The 21,245-nt window shown below is 42.5% G+C and overlaps 1 pseudogene; it reads left to right on the forward strand.

Annotated features, from left to right (window-relative positions):
* Positions 1 to 15,758: 15,758 nt before the first annotated feature.
* The window catches only part of LOC138420314 (2-acylglycerol O-acyltransferase 2-like), a 28,888-nt pseudogene continuing 23,401 nt past the window's right edge, over positions 15,759 to 21,245 (forward strand).

Below are 21,245 nucleotides of genomic sequence, written 5' to 3' on the forward strand. Positions count from 1 at the left end.
CAAAATCTTGAAGTAAAAATGGAATCACAGATAAATAGCCTGGAGACAAGGATTGAGAAGATGCAAGAAAGGTTTAACAAGGACCTAGAAGAAATAAAAAAAGAGTCAATACATAACTAATAATGAAATAAATGAGATCAAAAACACTCTGGAGGCAACAAATAGTAGAAAAAGTAGAGGCAGAAGATAGGATTAGTAAAGTAGAAGATAGAATGGTAGAACTAAATGAACCAGACAGGAAAAAAGAAAAACGAATTAAAAGAAATGAGGACCATCTCAGAGACCTCCAGGACAATATGAAATGCTCCAATATTTGAATTGTAGGAGTCCCAAAAGAAGAAGACTAAAAGAAAGACCACTTCTGTCCTTTATCAAGCCCATCTTGGCATGAAACGTTCCCTTGGTATCTCTAATTTCCTTAAAGAGATCTCTAGTCTTTCCCATTCTGTTCTTTTCCTCTATGTCTTTGCATGGATTGCTGAAGAAGGCTTTCTTATCTCTTCTTGCTATTCTTTGGAACACTGCATTCAGATGCTTATATCTTACCTTTTCTCCTTTGCTTTTCATCTCTCTTCTTTTCACAGCTATTTGTAAGGCCTCCCCAGACAGCCATTTGGCTTTATTGCATTTCTTTTCCATGGGGATGGTCTTCATCCCTGTCTCCTGTACAATGTCATGAACCTCATTCCATAGTTCATCAGGCACTCTATCTATCAGATCTAGGCCCTTAAATCTATTTCTCACTTCCACTGTATAATCATAAGGGATTTGATTGAGGTCATACCTGAATGGTCTAGTGGTTTTCCCTACATTCTTCAATTTGAGTCTGAATTTGGCAATAAGGAACTCATGATCTGAGCCATAGTCAGCTCCTGGTCTTGTTTTTGTTGACTGTATGGAGCTTCTCCATCTTTGGCTGCATAGAATATAATCAGTCTGATTTCGGTGTTGACCATCTGGTGATGTCCATGTGTAGAGTCTTCTCTTGTGTTGTTGGAAGAGGGTGTTTGCTATGACCAGTGCATTTTCTTGGCAAAACTCTATTAGTCTTTGCCCTGCTTCATTCCACAGTCCAAGGCCAAATTTGCCTGTTACTCCACGTGTTTCTTGACTTCCTACTTTTGCATTCCACTCCCCTATAATGAAAAGGACATCTTTTTTGGGTGTTAGTTCTGTTAGTTCTAAAAGGTCTTGTAGGCCTTCATAAAACCGTTCAACTTCAGTTTCTTCAGCGTTACTGGTTGGGGCATAGACTTGGATTACTGTGATATTGAATGGTTTGCCGTGGAGACGAACAGAGATCATTTTGTCATTTTTGAGACTGCATCCAAGCACTGCATTTTGGACTCTTTTGTTGACCATGATGGTTACTCCCTTTCTTCCGAGGGATTCCTGCCTGCAGTAGTAGATATAATGGTCATCTGAGTTAAATTCACCCATTCCAGTCCATTTTAGTTTGCTGATTCCTAGAATGTTGACATTCACCCTTGCCATCTCTTGTTTGACCACTTCCAATTTGCCTTGATTCATGGACCTAACATTCCAGGTTCCTATGCAATATTGGTCTTTACAGCATCAGATCCTGCTTCTATCATCAGTAACATCCACAACTGGGTATTGTTTTTGCTTTGGCCCCATCCCTTCATTCTTTTTGGAGTTATTTCTCCACTGATTCAAGGCTATGGTTTTTCCTGTGGTCATGTATGGATGTGAGAGTTGGACTGTAAAGAAGGCTGAGCGCCGAAGAATTGATGCTTTTGAACTGTGGTGTTGGAGAAGACTCTTGAGAGTCCCTTGGACTTCAAGGAGATCCAGTCCATTCTGAAGGAGATCAGCCCTGGGATTTCTTTGGAAGGAATGATGCTAAAGCTGAAGCTCCAGTACTTTGGCCACCTCATGTGAAGAGTTGACTCATTGGAAAAAACTCTGATGCTGGGAGGGATTGGGGGCAGGAGGAGAAGGGGACGATCAAGGATGAGATGGCTGGATGGCATCACAGACTCGATGAACGTGAGTCTGAGTGAACTCCGGGAGTTGGTGATGGACAGGGAGGCCCGGCATGCTGCGATACATGGGGTCGCAAAGAGTCAGACATGACCTAGTGACTGAACTGAACTGAAAAGAAAGACCATGAGAAAATACTTGAGGAGATAATAGTTGAAAACTTCCCTAAAATTATTGTTGGGAAATAATCACCCAAGTCCAAGAAACCCAGAGAGTCCCAAACAGGATAAACCCAAGGTGAAACACCCCAAGACACATATTAATCAAATTAACAAAGATCAAACACAAAGAACAATATTAAAAGCAGCAAGGGAAAAACAATAAATAACACACAAGGGGTTTCCCATAAGGATAACAGCTGATCTTTCAATAGAAACTCTTCAGGCCAGGAGGGAATGGCAAGACATACTTAAAGGGATGAAAGATAATGACCTACAGCCCAGATTACTGTACCCAGCAAGGATCTCATTCAAATATGAAGGAGAAATCAAAAGCTGAGAAAATTCAGCACCACCAAACCAGTTCTCCAACAAATGCTAAAGGATATTCTCTAGAAAGGAAACACGAAAAGGGTGTATAAACCAGAACCCAAAACAATAAAGTAAATGGCAACAGGATCATACTTATCAATAATTACCTTAAATGTAAATGGGTTGAATGCCCCAACCAAAAGACAAAGACTGGCTGAATGGATACAAAAATAAGACCCCTATATATGTTGTCTACAAGAGACCCACCTCAAACAAGGGACACATACAGACTGAAAGTGAAGGGCTGGAAAAAGATATTCCACACAAATAGACCAAAAGAAAGCAGGAGTAGCTATACTCATATCAGATAAAATAGACTTTAAAACAAAGGCTGTGAAAAGAGACAACGAAGGCCACTACACATAATGATCAAAGGATCAATCCAAGAAGAAGATATAACAACTAAAATATATATGCACTCAACATAGGAGCACCACAATATGTAAGACAAATGCTAACAAGTATGAAAGGGGAAATTAAAAATAACACAATAATAGTGGGAGACTTCAGTACCCTACTCACACCTATGGATAGATCAACTAAACAGAAAATTAACAAAGAAACACATACTTTAATGATACAATAGACCAGTTAGACCTAATTGATATCTATAGGACATTTCACCCCAAAATAATGAATTTCACCTTTTCCTCAAGTGCTCACGGAACCTTCTCCAGGATAGATCACATCCTGGGCCATAAATCTAGCCTTGGTAACTTCAAAAAAACTGAAATCATTCCAAGCATCTTTTCTGACCACAATGCAGTAAGATTAGGTCTCAATTACAGGAGAAAAACTATTAAAAATTCCAGCATATGGAGGCTTAAAAACATGCTTCTGAATAACCAACAAATCACAGAAAAAATCAAAAAAGAAATCAAAATATGCATAGAAACAAATGAAAATGAAAACACAACAACCCAAAACCTGTGGGACACTGTAAAAGCAATGCTAAGGGGAAAGTTCATAGCAATACAGGCATACCTCAAGAAACAAGAAAAAAATCAAATAAATAACCTAACTCTCCACCTAAAGCAACTAGCAAAGAAAGAAATGGAGAACCCCAGGGTTAGTAGAAGGAAAGAAATCTTAAAAATTAGAGCAGAAATAAATGTAAAAAGAAAAAACCCACAAAAGAGACCATAACAAAAATCAACAAAGCCAAAAGCTGGTTCTTTGACAGGATAAATAAAATTGACAAACCATTAGCCAGACTCATCAAGAAACAAAGGGAGAAAAATCAAATCAATAAAATTAGAAATGAAAATGGAGAGATCACAACAGACAACACAGAAATACAAAGGATCATAAGAGACTACTATAAGCGATTATATGCCAATAAAATGGACAACGTGGAAGAAACAGACAAATTCTTAGAAAATTACAACTTTCCAAAACTTAACCAGGAAGAAATAGAAAATCTTAACAGACTCACCACAAGCACGGAAATTGAAACTGTAATCAGAAATCTTCCAGCAAACGAAAGCCCAGGTTCAGATAGCTTCACAGCTGAATTCTACCAAAAATTTCGACAAGAGCTAACACCTATCCTACTCAAACTCTTCCAGAAAATTGCAGAGGAAGGTAAACTTCCAAACTCATTCTATGAGGCCACCATCACCCTAATACCAAAACCTGACAAAGATGCCACAAGGAAAGAAAACTACAGGCCGATATCACTGATGAACATAGATGCAAAAATCCTTAACAAAATTCTAGCAATCAGAATCCAGCAACACATTAAAAAGATCATACACCATGACCAAGTGGGCTTTATCCCAGGGATACAAGGATTCTTCAATATCCGCAAATCAATCAATGTAATTCACCACATTAACAAATTGAAAAATAAAAGCCATATGATTATCTCAATAGATGCAGAGAAAGCCTTTCACAAAATTCAACATCCATTTATGATAAAAACTCTCCAGAAAGCAGGAATAGAAGGAACATACCTCAACATAATAAAAGCTATATATGACAAACCCACAGCAAACATTATCCTCAATGGTGAAAAATTGAAAGCATTTCCCCTAAAGTCAGGAACAAGACAAGGGTGCCCACTTTCACTGCTACTATTCAACATAGTTCTGGAAGTTTTGGTCACAGCAATCAGAGCAGAAAAAGAAATAAAAGGAATCCAAATTGGAAAAGAAGAAGTAAAACTCTCACTCTTTGCAGATGACATGATCCTCTACATAGAAAACCCTAAAGATTCCAGAAAATTACAGAAAATTACTAGAGCTAATCAATGAATATAGTAAAGTTGCAGAATATGAAATCAACACACAGAAATCCCTTGCATTCCTATACACTAATAATGAGAAAGTAGAAAAAGAAGTTAAGGAAGCAATTCCATTCACCATTGCAACGAAAAGAATAAAATACTTAGGAATATATCTACCTAGAGAAACTAAAGACCTATATATAGAAAACTATAAAACACTGATGAAAGAAATCAAAGAGGACACTCATAGATGGAGAAATATACCATGTTCATGGATCGGAAGAATCAATATAGTGAAAATGAGTATACTACCCAAAGCAATCTACAGATTCAATGCAATCCCTGTCAAGCTACCAGCAGTATTTTTCACAGAGATAGAACGAATAATTTCACAATTTGTATGGAAATACAAAAAACCTCTAATAGCCAAAGCAATCTTGAGAAAGAAGAATGGAACTGGAGGAATCAACCTGCCTGACTTCAGCCTCTACTACAAAGCCACAGTCATCAAGACAGTATGGTACTGGCACAAAGACAGACATATAGATCACTGGAAGAAAATAGAAAGCCCAGAGATAAATCCACACACCTATGGACACCTTATCTTCGACAAAGGAGGCAAGACTATACAATGGAGTAAAGACAATCTCTTTAATAAGTGGTGCTGGGAAAACTGGTCAATCACTTGTAAAAGAATGAAACTAGAACACTTTCTAACAACATGCACAAAAATAAACTCAAAATGGATTAAAGATCTAAATGTAAGATCAGAAACTATAAAACTCCTAGAGGAGAACATAGGCAAAACACTCTCCAACATAAATCACAGCAGGATCCTCTATGACCCACCTCCCAGAATACTGAAAATAACAGCAAAAATAAACAATGGGATCTAATTAAAATTAAAAGCTTCTGCACAACAAAGGAAACTATAAGGAAGGTGAAAAGGCCTTCAGAATGGGAGAAAATAATAGCAAATGAAGCAACTGACAAACAACAAATCTCAAAAATATACAAGCAACTTATGCAGCTTAATTCGAGAAAAATAAACGACTCAATCAAAAAATGGGTCAGAGAACTAAATACACATTTCTCCAAAGAAGACATACAGATGGCTAACAAACACATGAAAAGATGCTCAGCATCACTCATTATCAGTTCAGTTCAGTCGCTCAGTCGTGTCCAACTCTTTGCGACCCCATGAATCCCAGCACGTCAGGCCTCCCTGTCCATCACCAACTCCCGGAGTTCACTCAGACTCACGTCCATCAAGTCAGTGATGCCATCTAGCCATCTCATCCTTGGTCGTCCCCTTCTCCTCCTGCCCCCAATCCCTCCCAGCATCAGAGTCTTTTCCAATGAGTCAACTCTTCGCATGAGGTGGCCAAAGTACTGGAGCTTCAGCTTTAGCATCATTCCTTCCAAAGAAATCCCAGGGCTAATCTCCTTCAGAATGGACTGGTTGGATCTCCTTGCAGTCCAAGGGACTCTCAAGAGTCTTCTCCAACACCACAGTTCAAAAGCATCAATTCTTCGGCGCTCAGCTTTCTTCACAGTCCAACTCTCACATCCATACATGACCACAGGAAAAAACATAGCCTTGACTAGATGGACCTTAGTCAGCAAAGTAATGTCTCTGCTTTTGAATATGCTATCTAGGTTGGTCATAACTTTTCTTCCAAGGAGTAAGCGTCTTTTAATTTCATGGCTGCAATCACCATCTGCAGTGATTTTGGAGCCTCCCAAAAATAAAGTCTGACACTGTTTCCCCATCTATTTCCCAAAGTGATGGGACTGGATGCCATGATCTTTGTTTTTTGAATGTTGAGCTTTAAGCCAACTTTTTCACTCTCCTCTTTCACTTTCATCAAGAGGCTTTTGAGTTCCTCTTCACTTTCTTCCATCAGGGTGGTGTCATCTGCATATCTGAGGTTATTGATATTTCTCCCGGCAATCTTGATGCCAGCTTGTGTTTCTTCCAGTCCAGCATTTCTCATGATGTACTCTGCATGTAAGTTAAATAAGCAGGGTGACAATATACAGCCTTGACATATTCCTTTTCTTATTTGGAACCAGTCTGTTGTTCCATGTCCAGTTCTAACTGTTGCTTCCTGACCTGCATACTGATTTCTCAAGAGGCAGGTCAGGTGGTCTGGTATTCCCAACTCTTTCAGAATTTTCCACAGTTTATTGTGATCCACACAGTCAAAGGCTTTGGCATAGTCAATAAAGCAGAAATAGATGTGTTTCTGGAACTCTCTTGGTTTTTTGATGATCCGGCGGATGTTGGCAATTTGACCTCTGGTTCCTCTGCCTTTTCTATACAAATAAAAGCCACAATGAGGTACCATTTCACACTAGTCAGAATGGCTGTGATCGAAAAGTCTACAATCAATAAATGCTGGAGAGGGTGTGGAGAAAAGTGAACCCTCTTACACTGTTGCTGGGAATGCAAACTAGTACAGCCACTGTGGAGAACAGTGTGGAGATTCTTTTAAAAACTACAAATAGAACTGGCCTTATGACCCAGCAATCCCACTGCTGGGCATACACACCGAGGAAACCAGAATTGAAAGAGACAGGTGTACCCCAATGTTCATCGCAGCACTGTTTATAATAGCCAGCACATGGAAGCAACCTAGATGTCCATCAGCAGATGAATGGATAAGAAGCTGTGGTACATATACACAATGGAGTATTCAGTTCAGTTCAGCCCCTCAGTCGTGTCCGACCCTTTGCGACCCCAAGAATCGCAGCATGCCAGGCTTCCCTGTCCATCACCATCTCCTGGAAATCACTCAGACATCCATCGAGTCCGTGATGCCATCCAGCCATCTCATCCTCTGTTGTCCCCTTCTCCTCCTGCCCCCAATCCCTCCCAGCATCAGAGTCTTTTCCAATGAGTCAACTGTTCACATGAGGTGGCCAAAGTACTGGAGTTTCAGCTTTAGCATCATTCCTTCCAAAGAAATCCCAGGGTTGATCTCCTTCAGAATGGATCTCCTTCAGTTGGATTTCCTTGCAGCCCAAGGGACTCTCAAGAGTCATCTCCAACACCACAGTTCAAAAGCATCAGTTCTTCAGCGCTCAACCTTCTTCACAGTCCAACTCTCACATCTATACATGACCACTGGAAAAACCATAGCCTTGACTAGACAGACCTTAGTCAGCAAAGTAATGTCTCCATTTTTGAATATGCTATCTAAGTTGGTCATAACTTTTCTTCCAAGGAGTAAGCGTCTTTTAATTTCATGGCAGCAGTCACCATCTGCAGTGATTTTTGGAGCTGCAAAAATAAAGTCTGACACTGTTTCCACTGTTTCCCCGTACTCAGCCATTAAAAAGAATACATTTGAATCAGTTCTAATGAGGTGGATGAAATGTGCCAGTTATACAGAGTGAAGTAAGCCAGAAAGTAAAACACCAGATCAGTATACTAACACATATATATGGATTTAAAAAGATGGTAACAATAACCCTTTATGCGAGACAACAAAAGAGACACAGAAGTATAGAACAGTCTTTTGGACTCCGTGGGAGAGGGAGAGGGTGGGATAATTTTGGAGAATGGCATTGAAATATATACAATATCATATAAGAAACGAATTGCCAGTCTAGGTTTGATGCAGGATACAAGATGCTTGGGGCTGGTTCACTGGGATGACCCAGAGAGATGGTATGGGGTGGGAGGTGGGAGGGGTGTTCAGGATTGGGAACACGTGTACACCCATGGCAAATTCATGTTGATGTATGGCAAAACCAAGACAGTATTGTAAAGTAAAATAAAGTTAAAAAAAAAAAGGTCTTAGAAATTCTTGTTAGAATTACCCTAGATTAGTGGGAAATATTACCTCAATATGTTATGTTAAATGTCCAGATTTTTGTACTATTTCTTTTTTCTAATCTACCACGGACTAAACTTTTTTAATTTTTGTTTTTGATGTTGTTTTAGTGCTAACTTGTGTCTAACTCTTTGTGATCCCATGAATTGTAGCCTATCATCCTTATCTGTCTATGGGATTTCCCAGGCGAAAATACTGAACTCGGTTGCCATATCCTTATCCAGCGGATCTTCCTGACCTAGCGTCAATCCCATGTGTCCTGTATTGGCAGGCGGATTCTTTACCACAGAGCCACCAGGGAAGCCCACCCAGTTGAAAATACAATATAATTTACCCGAGAAATGAAGAAAACAAAGGCAAGCTGTTTAAATCCAGTTTTAAATTATTAGTTTCAATACGCATAGAACTACTGTGCCACATTTCTCTATGGTTTCTAAGCAGTTACTCTTCACCTCTATACTTACCTTGTCAGGAACCAGTAACAGGCAGCTCGTGGGCAAGGCAAGTCCTCAGACCACACACAAGCCGCACTGCCCCAGGAAGTATGGTGCTGCCTGGTTGTTGGCCTGTAAAGGGGTTTGTGAGGTGAGGGTCACAGAATCCCTGGTGGACTGCTAAGCGCTGTACACTGGTCACTCAGGGCCATTTCTTAGTCCCTGATACCTGGTAGGATGAAGAGCTCTGGGAAGGGAACTGTCTGAAGTCACAGACACTATGTGTCTGAAGTCACATAGCTGGAAAGCAACCAATGCAGGACTGGCCTTATCTCTCATCAGGGCTCTTCCAATCTGCCTTGAGGGAGGACCCTGGAAAATGCCTCTCAGATGCACCTTCAAGAAAGAGGGGTGGTTCCAGTTGCAGAGCTTCATGCACAGGGTCAACTGATCCTAAGACAGATCCAGGTGGGAAGTCAGCTTCGGTCACTTTACCCCAAATCAGGACCACTCTGATGGGCCATTTTGGTTTAATTTTGCCCTCTGCACAATTCCACTCTCTTCCTTACTCATAAATTTTCCTATAGGAGAAATGCAATGAATGTTCACCATTTGTATGATCATTGCATGGTCACCATTTGTGATGAGGAAATAGAAATCAGTACCTCAGCCTGATATCATCCTCAGTTCAGTTCAGTTCAGTTCACTCAGTTGTGTCCGATTCTTTGCGACCCCATGAATTGGAGAACACCAGTCCTCCCTGTCCATCACCAACTCTCGGAGTTCACTCAGACTCAAGTCCGTCGAGTCAGTGATGCCATACAGCCATTTCATCTTCAGTCGTCCCCTTCTCCTCCTGCCCCCAATCACTCCCAGCATGAGAGTCTTTTCCAATGAGTCAACTCTTCGCATGAGGTGGCCAAAGTACTGGAGTTTCAGCTTTAGCATCATTTCCTCCAAAGCAATCCCAGGGCTGAACTCCTTCAGAATGGACTGTTTGGATCTCCTTGCAGTCCAAGGGACTCTCAAGAGTCTTCTCCAACACCACAGTTCAAAGGCATCAATTCTTTGGTGCTCAGCCTTCTTCACAGTCCAACTCTCACATCCATACATGACCACAGGAAAAACCATAGCCTTGACTAGACGGACCTTAGTCGGCAAAGTAATGTCTCTGCTTTTGAATATGCTATCTAGGTTGGTCATAACTTTTTTTCCAAGGAGGTAAGCGTCTTTTAATTTCATGGCTGCAGTCACCATCTGCAGTGATTTTGGAACCCAGAAAACTAAAGTCTGACACTGTTTCCACTGTTTCCCCGTCTATTTCCCATGAAGTGAAGGGACCAGATGCCATGATCTTCGTTTTCTGAATGTTGAGCTTTAAGCCAACTTTTTCACTCTCCTCTTTCACTTTCATCAAGAGGCTTTTGAGTTCCTCTTCACTTTCTGTCATAAGGGTGCTGTCATCTGCATATCTGAGGTGATTGATATTTCTCCTGGCAATCTTGATTCCAGCTTGTGTTTCTTCCAGCCCAGTGTTTCTCATGATGTACTCTGCATAGAAGTTAAATAAGCAGGGTGACAATACACAGCCTTGATGTATTCCTTTCCCTATTTGGAACCAGTCTGTTGTTCTAAGTCCAGTTCTAACTACTGCTTCCTGATCTGCATATAGGTTTCTCAAGAGGCAGGTCAGGTGGTCTGGTTTTCCCATCTCTTTCTGAATTTTCCACAGTTTATTGTGATCCACACAGTCAGAGGCTTTGGCATAGTCAATAAAGCAGAAATAGATGTTTTTCTGGAACTCCCGTGCTTTTTTGATGATCCAGTGGATGTTGGCAATTTGATCTTTGGTTCCCCTGCATTTTCTAAAACCAGCATGAACATCTGGAAGTTCATATTTCACGTATTGCTGAAGCTTGGCTTGGAGAATTTTGAGCATTACTTTACTAGCATGTGAGATGAGTGCAATTGTGCGGTAGTTTGAGCATTCTTTGGCATTGCCTTTCTTTGGGATTGGAATGAAACTGACCTTTTCCAGGCCTGTGGCCATTGCTGAGTTTTCCAAATTTGCTGGCATATTGAGCACAGCACTTTCACAGCATCATCTTTCAGGATATGAAACAGCTCCACTGGAATTCCATCACCTCCACTAGGTTTGTTCATAGTGATGCTTTCTAAGGCCCACTTGACTTCACATTCCAGGATGTGTGGCTCTAGGTGAGTGGTCACACCATCGTGATTATCTTGGTCATGAAGCTCTTTTTTGTACAGTTCTTCTGTGTAATCTTGCCACCTCTTCTTAATTTCTTCTGCTTCTGTAGGTCCATATTCTGTCCTTTATTGAGCCCATCTTTGCATGAAATGTTCCCTTGGTATCTCTAATTTTCTTGAAGAGATCTCCAGTCTTTCCCATTCTGTTCTTTTCCTCTATCTCTTTGCTTTGATCCCTGAGGAAGGCTTTCTTATCTCTTCTTGCTATTCTTTGGAACTCTGCATTCAGATGGGTACCTCTTTCTTTTTCTCCTTTGCTTTTCGCTTCTCTTCTTTTCACAGCTATTTGTAAGGCCTCCCCAGACAGCCATTTGGCTTTCTTGCATTTCTTTTTCATGGGGATGGTCTTGATCCCTGTCTCCTGTACAATGTCACGAACCTCCGGCCATAGTTCATTAGGCACTCTATCAGATCTAGTCCCTTAAATCTACTTCTCACTTCCACTGTATAATCATAAGGGATTTGATTTAGGTCATATCTAAATGGTCTAGTGGTTTTCCCTATTTTCTTCAATTTAGGTCTGAATTTGGCAATAAGGAACTCATGATCTGAGCCACAGTCAGCTCCCGGTCTTGTTTTTGCTGACTGTATAGAGCTTCTCCATCTTTGGCTGCAAAGAATATAATCAATCTGATTTCGGTGTTGACCATCTGGTGATGACCATGTGTAGAGTCTTCTCTTGTGTTGTTGGAAGAGGGTGTTTGCTATGACCAGTGCGTTCTCTTGGCAAAACTCTATTAGCCTTTGCCCTGCTCATTCCACATTCCAAGGCCAGATTTGCCTGTTACCCCAGGTGTTTCTTGACTTCCTATATTTGCATTCCAGTCCCCTATAATGAAAAGGACATCTTTTTTTGGATGTTAGTTCTAAAAGGTCTTGTAGGTCTTCATAGAACCATTCAACTTCAGCTTCTTCAGCATTACTGGTTGGGGCATAGACTTGGATTACTGCGATATTGAATGGTTTGCCTTGAAAACTAACAGAGATCATTCTGTCATTTTTGAGATTGCATCCAAGTATTGCATTTCAGACTCTTTTGTTGACCACGATGGCTACTCCATTTCTTCTGAGGGATTCCTGCCCACAGTAGTAGATATAATGATCATCTGAGTTATATTCACCCATTCCAGTCCATTTTAGTTTGCTGATTCCTAGAATGTCGACGTTCACCCTTGCCATCTCTTGTTTGACCACTTCCAATTTGCCTTGATTCATGGACCTAACATTCCAGGTTCCTATGCAATATTGCTCTTTACAGCATCGGACTTTGCTTCTATCACCAGTCACATCCACAACTGGGTATTGTTTTTGCTTTGGCTCCATCCCTTCATTCTTTCTGGAGTTATTTCTCCACTGATCTCCAGTAGCATATTGGGCACCTACTGACCTGGGGAGTACCTCTTTCAGTATCCTACCATTATGCTTTTTCATACTGTTCATGGGGTTCTCAAGGCAAGAATACTGAAGTGGCTTGCCATTCCCTTCTCCAGTGGACCACATTCTGTCAGATCTCTCCACCATGACCTGCCCGTCTTGGGTGGCCTCATAAGGCGTGGCTTAGTTTTATTGAGTTAGTCCAGGCTGTAGTCCGTGTCATTAGATTGGCTAGTTTTCTGTGATTACGGTTTCAGTGTGTCTGCCCCCTGATGCCCTCTGGCAACCCTTACCCTCTTACTTGGGTTTCTCTTACCTTGGACGTGGGGTATCTCTTCACAGCTGCTCCAGCAAAGTGCAGCTGCTGCTTCTTATCTGGGACGATGGGCATCTCCTCACCGCCACCCCTCCTGACCTTAAATGTGGAGTAGCCTCTCTTAGCCCTCCTGCATCCTTGCAGCCACCACTCCTTGGATGTGGGGTTGCTCCTCTTGGCCACCAACCCTGACATCAGGTGTTTGGTAGCTCCTCCCAGCCACTGCCCCTCGCCTTGGGCGTGGGGTAGCTCCTCTCTGCTATGCTTCTGCGAGGTCCATCACAGCCTGTGCACTTCTACCACGCTGTCCATTGTTGATAAGGGATAAGTCTAAGGAGAGTTCTTCTTTAAGTCCAATTTTCACTTCAGTGGCTGCAGCTCCATTGCCTGGTACAGGTTCTCAGTGGAGAATGCAGCACAGGTGAGATCAATCAAACCTTGCTCTGACATGCTGAATGCCACAGGAAGAAATTTTCTTAAACACCTGCTACATTGATTGGGCTTCCCAACTGGGCTTCCCTGGTGGCTCAACTGGTAAAGAATCTGCCTGCAATGCGGGAGACCTGGGTTTGATCCCTGGGTTGGGAAGATTCTCCGGAGAAGGGAAAGGCTACCCACTCCAGTGTTCTGGCCTGGAGAATTCCATGAACTATACAGTCCATGGGGTTACAAAAAGTCAGACAGGACTGAGTGACTTTCACTTTCTAGATATCATTCTACACACCAGCAAATAAGATGTCTGACTACACAGAGGGCCAGAGAAGATATGTATCTGTGGACACTGCACATATTCCATGCAGAGTCTACATGGATACTAAACTTTTGCACAAAAGCCTGGCACTACTGCTCTTTAGCTTGTGCAATCACATACCTACCCCTTGACTCAGCAGTCCCTCTGGCTTATGAGTCTGTGGGAGGAATAAGGGCACAGGGACAGGGACCAGAGAGAATGTTGTCGTCAGAGTCCATCAAAGTGGCTGGCTGTGGTGGTGGAAAGCAGCTTTCCATTGCAAGAGATATTTAAATCACAAAAGAGTAGAGCATGAACTTGTGATAAAATGATATTCAACTGACTTGTAAACATTTTCAAGAATACTCACCTGTTGGTTCAACAATGAAACCCTTAATCAGTTTTATTCTAATGATTTTTCCTAGAATTTCTTAAGCTTTCAGTGCCTCTCGAGATTGGGAGGCTGTAAACAATTCACATGCACAGTTGTAAAAATCCGGACAGACCGGTCAGGTAAGTTAAAAAGCTATCAGAGGGGTTTAAGCCGAGACATTCTTTTTACACCCCGGAGACTTATTAACTGGAGTTCTAAGTTAATTCCTTTTAGAAGAAGGTGGTGGGGGACAGCCCCTGTTAATGTCAGAAGCATAAACAAAAAACATAATACAGTAAGGCAGGCAGACTCTGGTTTTGGGGGTAGATGCTCGAGAAAATCCAGCTAGGCTCCCTTAAGGCCCGATTCGCCTTTGCCTGTCGGGCCCCTTAATCTTATGACCTTTGCCACGGGTGGGACTCCTTGTGCTGGCTCCCGACACTCACCTCCATTAGGAAAGCACTGTAACCACAATGAAATTCCAAGGCACCTAGGTGCTCAACCATGAAACGCAGAGTACTAGGCACTGGAAGACCAGGATATTCCCTGTGTGCCCACTTTGGAAAGCTCTGTGGCTATGTGGAGACTGTAGCATGAACGGGTGAGGGGAAGTCGAGTTCAGTTTTAGACGGGCTGTGATGGAAGTGCCAAGCAGGCTGTGAAGGAGGTTGTCAAGTACCCACCTACATAGTTAAGTCTGGAGCCGAGAGGGAGGTCAGAGCTGGAGACGCAGTTTGGAATTGTTCTTCCTGTAGACAGACCCCAAGGCCATGAGCCTGGATGAGGTCTCTACAGGAGAGAGGGTAGAGAGAAGAGTTTCAAGGACTGAGGGGACAGAGGGGCCCTGAAACACTTAGTCTGGTGAAGGATAAGAGCCACCATGGAGACCCAGGGGCAGCCAGAGGAGCAGGAGGGAAACCAGAAGAGTGTGGTGTCCACAGACCAAGTGACTTCAAGAAGAGGGAGGGAACAGCTATGACTGAGGCTGCTGAAAGTTCAAGACCAGAGCTGAGAACTGACCATTAGATTTAGCAGTTTGGAAACCACTGGTGAAGTTATCAAGGGCAGTTCCATGGAACAGTGACATCTGAAGTCAAGAGGAGGAAGGACAGAATGGCAGGGGAGGGTGTGGAAATCAGATGGCTCTTCCATGTGTTGTGCTGTCCAGGCAAACTGAGAAAAATTGCAGGAGATGGAGGAGATGGTGGGGACTAGAGATATTTATATGGGAGCTTGTACTGATTATTTGTAAAGGGGAACCATGAACGTGGCAGGTGAAAGGAGACAATAACTTAGCCAAGTAATTGAGTAGCTGGGAAGAGGGCAAGCTTGCCCTACACTTGCTGCTTCCCTTGCCAAGTATTGGGCAAGATTTGAGCAAAGGTGATCTGGCAGATAATGTATTGCCTGAAGAGTCCACTGCACTTCTCTATCTCTGTAATAAGTTAATCCAGGCCAGGTGAGTCAAAAGTTTTCATCTAGGCTACTGGTCTCTGCCAGGGTAGGTGCAATGAGATTCTAGGGCTGGCTGGACCCACCACAAAAACACCCCAGCCCACACAAACACTTAGCAACTTCTGGGAGCAACAAAACCCAGCAGGTGTCTCAGACCACAGCAGAGCTCAGAGAAGCCTCCAGAGGAAGCAGAGGAATCAGCATGGTGGAGTTTGCACCTTTGTTTGTGCCACTGGAACGCAGGCTGCAGACCTTTGCGGTCCTGCAGTTGATCTTCTCTTACTTGGCCCTGCGTAAGGAAAGCTGAGATGGATTTGGGAGGCCATGGACACCTGCCATTTCAGGTGCACATGGTGCATTGATGGGGAAAGATACAGGTCCTAAGGTGGATGCTGAGCTCAGTGCCTGGGGATCACCTGGGATGAGGGACTTCTTGCTCACAGGGCCTTGGGGGAGCTTTGCCAACAGGAGATGTCTGACTGTCCATTACCACCTCAGCTCAGCCTGGGACCTGGGAGTGTCCAGAGGAGGACAGAGATTCAAGTAACCTTGGGCCTGGCACTCGAAGAAGGGCAGCTGAGAAAAGGCATCCAGACCTCTGAGCCAGGAACAGTAGCTTGTACCTTGGTCCTTATCTCAAGGGCAAACAGGATCCCCAGGAGGGCTTTAGGTACAGGAGTGACAAGGTCCAATCTGTGGGAGACAAGCTGTAATTTAAGAATCTTCTTGGTTGGGGTGTTGCAGGAGACAGATGACAGGGAGCAGCTGTTAGCAAATTAGATTTGGGTATGCATGTGGGAACACTGTAAAGCCTCTCTACTGACCCTGGGTTGTGGTGAAACAAACTGCAGGCTTTATTGCAGGGGCCAAGGAAGAAGTTCAGGGAACTAAGGCTCAAAATGCCTCAAACCCCTTTGATTACCAGGGATCGGTGTCTGCAGATTGGGTGAGGTAGAGATGCTGGATGTATGATCAACTCCTAGACAATCGCCTGATTACTTGGTGGTGAGGTAACGTGGAGCCACCATCATCAACCTTCTGGTTTCCCCTTGTCTGAGGTCTATGGGCTGGTAAGCAACTTCCTCCACCTGCTGAGGCTCAGTATCTACAAAACCTCTCAAAGATGAGTCTTAATATTATCTTCAGCTCTCAGGAACAAACTAAAAGTCTTTGAATTTGTGGAATTGTTAAACTCTTACTTCTTTTTCTTGCTTGACTGTTTTCCTTTGTTTCTGTGTTTATGATTTCTCTTAATAATTTTATTTTCAAAATTTGGAGAAAGCTTAGAAAACTGAAGATTTTCAACAAATAAGAGGTAGGCAGAGGACATGAGGAATCTTTCCCAGGAGGGCTGTATAGGTCCTGCTCGATTACAAGGTCACAATCTACAAAGGGGGTCAACATGTAGACTCATGAGGCAAAACCAGTCCCCTGATGGTTTCTGTATTTGTACAGCCCGAGAGCGAAGAATGGTTTTTACATTTTAAATGCTTGCATTTTAAATAATGTTGTGCCTATATAATATACTCCAAGTTGCCTCTTGAGCACAAATGTCTGAAATATTTACAATTCAAAAAGGATTACTTACTTCTGGTCCAGTGAGACTGGCAGTAGGTGGAGAGAAGGGGCTCTTCTCCAATGATATTACAAGATGAGTCTACAGGGCAGAATGCACAGGCTGGCATGTAAGTAAGGATTTCCAGGGAGTCAGTAAACACTGCAAATGTAGTGAATAGCTGGTTCACACTGGGCACAGAGAAAGTGATTAGGGAAGTGGCCAGGAAGGTCACTAAAGTCTGGCCCGTCACTGAAGACTCAGATCACAGAAAGAAACACTTTCCAATGGGTTACTTGTTTTATCTGTTTCTTTCCTCTTCTCTATAATTCACAAACTCATGCAGAAGGTAAGCTTCTTTCAAATAGTTGGTCTTGTTCTCATCTGCATCTCCATCTCCTAGAAGAGTTGATGTTGATAAATGTTTGTTGAATGAATAAATGTTGGGAGCATGATTTGGACATGATAGTAGAATTGAAACTATTGCTCATCCTACTAGTTTTCTATGTGAATTTATCCAATGTGGATATCTTCTCTGGGTTTCAATAAAGTGGAATATTACATTTTTTCCTTCTTGGTGCTATGAGGGGCAAGAAGGGGTTTCCTTTCTTCAGGGACTGAAAAATACACCCAAGTTAGGATTTAGCCTGCTGACAGGATTTAAAGGGTGAGCCCAGAGTGAGGGAAATATTTAAATGTGGGTACTTCTATCTGATCAAGTGGAAATGCCAGTATTTTTAAATTCTTTATTTCTGACTAAAAAATAAATACATGCTATTTTAACATATCCAAACAAAATATGTGTTCTGAAAGTGAAAGACTTCCACCAAATCCTACCCTACAAGTAACTGCTGTTAACAACTTGGTTTTATTCTCTCAGTCTGGATGGGAGTTTCTGTTTCGTGGATACAGAAGTTCAGTTTAGGAAGATGAAAAGAGTTCTGAGATACAGGCTGGTATATTTACACAGTAGTGTGAATTAACTTAATGCTGCCAAATTGTCTCTCAAAAATCATTTTGAGTATATGCCAAGAAGTGGGATTGCTGGGTCCTATGATTGCTTTAGTTTAATTTTAGAAGGAATTTCCATACTGTTCTCCATAAGACCTCTCTCATGAGCCCATAGTTTGAAAAGATACAAACACCCCAGTGTTCATAACAGCACATTTACAATAGCTAGGACATCAAAGCCACCTATCTATCCATTAGAGTAATGGATATAGAAGATAAGGTATTATGATAATGGAATATTACTCAGTCTTAAAAAAGGAACAAATTAATGCCATTTTCAGTAACATGTATGGACCTGGAGATTGTCAAACTGAGTGAAGATAGTCAAAGAAAGACAAATATCACATGATATCACTTATATGCACAATCAGAAAAAGGTATACTAATCTACTTATTTACAAAACAGAAGTAGAGAAAAAAACTTATAGATACCAGGGGCTAAGGGAGAAGGATAAATTGACAGATTTGGATTGGCAAATAACACTACTGTATATACAATAGATGACAATAAGAACCTGCTGTATAGCACAGGGATCTCTACTCAGTGCTCTGTAATGGTCTATATAGGAAAAGAATTTAAAAAGAAAAAAAAAACAGAGTGGATATATGTAAGTGTATAACAGATTTACCTCTCTATACACCTGAAACTAATACAACATTGTAAACGAATTATAATCTAATAAAACTTTAAAACAATAATAAAATACCAAAGAGTCATTTCAGTAACAAGTATTTTGTTAAAGACATTTTACCACCATAAAAATTGAAATGACAAAACAAAGTGCTCCAAACACAACACTGAATTCAACACCACAAGGGCAGGACTTCCTGTCTGTTGTTCATGGCTGTTCCTCCAGCACCTGGCATGTTGTAGGTGCTCTGTAGAAACAGGCTTTGTGAACCCTAATCTATTTTGGCTTATGCATTTTACTATTCAGACAGGGGTTCCCCAGTAGCTCAGCTACTGAGTACTGAGTACTGTAGGCAGAAGACAGCCTCTCAGGAATCTCTGAGGAAGTGTTCTAGAAGGTAAAATGGGAGGAGTCAGGACTTACAGGTTTTTGAGGAGGAAAGAAACAAAACATGTAGTTAAACATCAAAAGAATCTGCCTGTATTGCAGGAGCCATAGGAGATGTGGGTTTGATCCCTGGGTTGGGAAGATCCCCTGGAGGAGGGCATGGCAACTCACTCCGGTATTCTTGCCTGGAGAATGCCATGGACAGAGGAGCCTGGCTGGCTATAGCCCACATGGTTACAAAGAGTCAGACACAACTGAAGCAACTTAATACCCACACATGCACTATTCAGGCTGGGTGAAAAGTCCCCTTCTCCAGGAATTAGGCTATGAATAACAGGCCCGGTTTACCCTACTTTCAAATAGACTACAGGTGGAGGATGAACTTCTTTAAGAGTATAAAACAGGGTGTTGAATGAAGGGAATGGAATGGAGAGGACACAGTATTCTCTAACAGTGAGGTTCCATTGGTATGAGATTATAGACAGACCCACAGACCATGTGACCACGAGTCAAAGCACAGATTAGTCTGTGAAAGGGACTCAGAATTATAAGTCTGGGAGGAATTGCTCACTGGGGCTGTCTCTGGCCCTGCTGCAGTCCTGATGAACAGACCAGGCCTGAGTTGTCCTCTTCCTCCCTCCTTCCTTCAGCAGAACAGGGCCTGGCAGCAAAAGAAAGAGGTCAGCAAAACTAAAGAACCTGGGAGTTGTATCAACTGAGCAGCTTAGCGTAGCTGGAACATGAGGTGCATGTGGTGAGACTGGAACAAGAGAGGGTTTGGGCCACCAGTGGGGAGCTCGAGCTCAGGCTGAGCTGCTTGAGCTGAGCCTCAAAGTAATAAGAAGTCATGGGGGGACTTTAACTAAAGGGGGAATGTGGTGGGATTTATCTATGTTGAGGTGAGGGTAGACAAGAAGTGGGCTGGGTAGAAAGAATGCCTTTTCTCTGGGGTTCTAAAGAATGGATACCGGAAAGAGTCCATCCTGTCACATCTCCATCAGGTGTTTCTTGAACACCTGGTGAATACAGACAAGGGAGGTGGGTGGGGAAGACACAAGTGAATAAGCAATCTGGTGCAGTGGGAAAATGCAAGTTTGAAATTAGGCCAACTGGTTTCAAATCCAGGCTCTCAATGTGACACTGGTGGTGTTGACTGCATTTGATCCTCCTTGAAGCCTTGGAAAGCTGATCTCTTCCTTCAGGGGTGAGGGCTGGACTGGACAGTGCTGCTAGTGCTGGGTAGATGAGGATGGCTTATTCTGCTTCCCTTCCCAGACATTATCTGCTATGTAGTTTTCACTGGCCTCCTGTTCACAAGATTCTGGATGATCAGTATCCTGTATGTAATCTGGTGGTACCTGGATTGAGACACACCACAGCAAGGGGGCAGGCAGAGTGCTTTCATAAAATGCTGGGCTGTATGGTAGTGCATGAAGGACTGTTTCCCCATCTCAGTGAGTATGGGGCTGGCTAGGGAGTGGTCAGGACCGTAGTCCCCATGAGTCCATGGAGAAGTGTGACCCTGTGTGCAGTGAGCAGAATATTGGGCTGGGAAGCAGGAGGCAGGTTTCCACCACTCTGTGGTCAGTGGAAGAGTCAGCTTCTGTCTGGCTGCAGTTCTCCAACTTCAGTGAGGTGAGGCCACTATGAGGACTTGATGAAAAAAACAGAATTTGAGGAACCCAGTAGGCCATGAAGTGCAGCATATGTATCTTCCAGGTGTAAATCTTTAATTTACAGATTTTACAGTGGGGTGAAGGAATCTGCAATGAAAACAAAAATTTCCGAGAGCATCTAGCTGACACTTCATCAGATGATGATACTGATACCCTAAGAGGAAAGAAAGTGTGATCAAGGACATAGAGCAGGGTCTTTTATTGATTTTAAAGTGTGTGCATTCGCTCTGAGGTTAGAATCAGAACAGAGAGCTCTCAGGATGTATCCTGCCCCAACTTTGATATGCTGTGTGTCCTTAGACAGAACTTTACTCATTCTGAATCTCAGTTTCCCCAGGGATCTGCTAAACAGTCCAATTCCTCCTCTTCTACCTATCTCTTAACCTCTGATCACTGACTCGTGGTACCTTATGCCCATTTTGTAAACT

This window comes from Ovis canadensis, chromosome 15, assembly GCF_042477335.2.
Source record: "Ovis canadensis isolate MfBH-ARS-UI-01 breed Bighorn chromosome 15, ARS-UI_OviCan_v2, whole genome shotgun sequence".
NCBI lineage: Eukaryota > Metazoa > Chordata > Mammalia > Artiodactyla > Bovidae > Ovis > Ovis canadensis.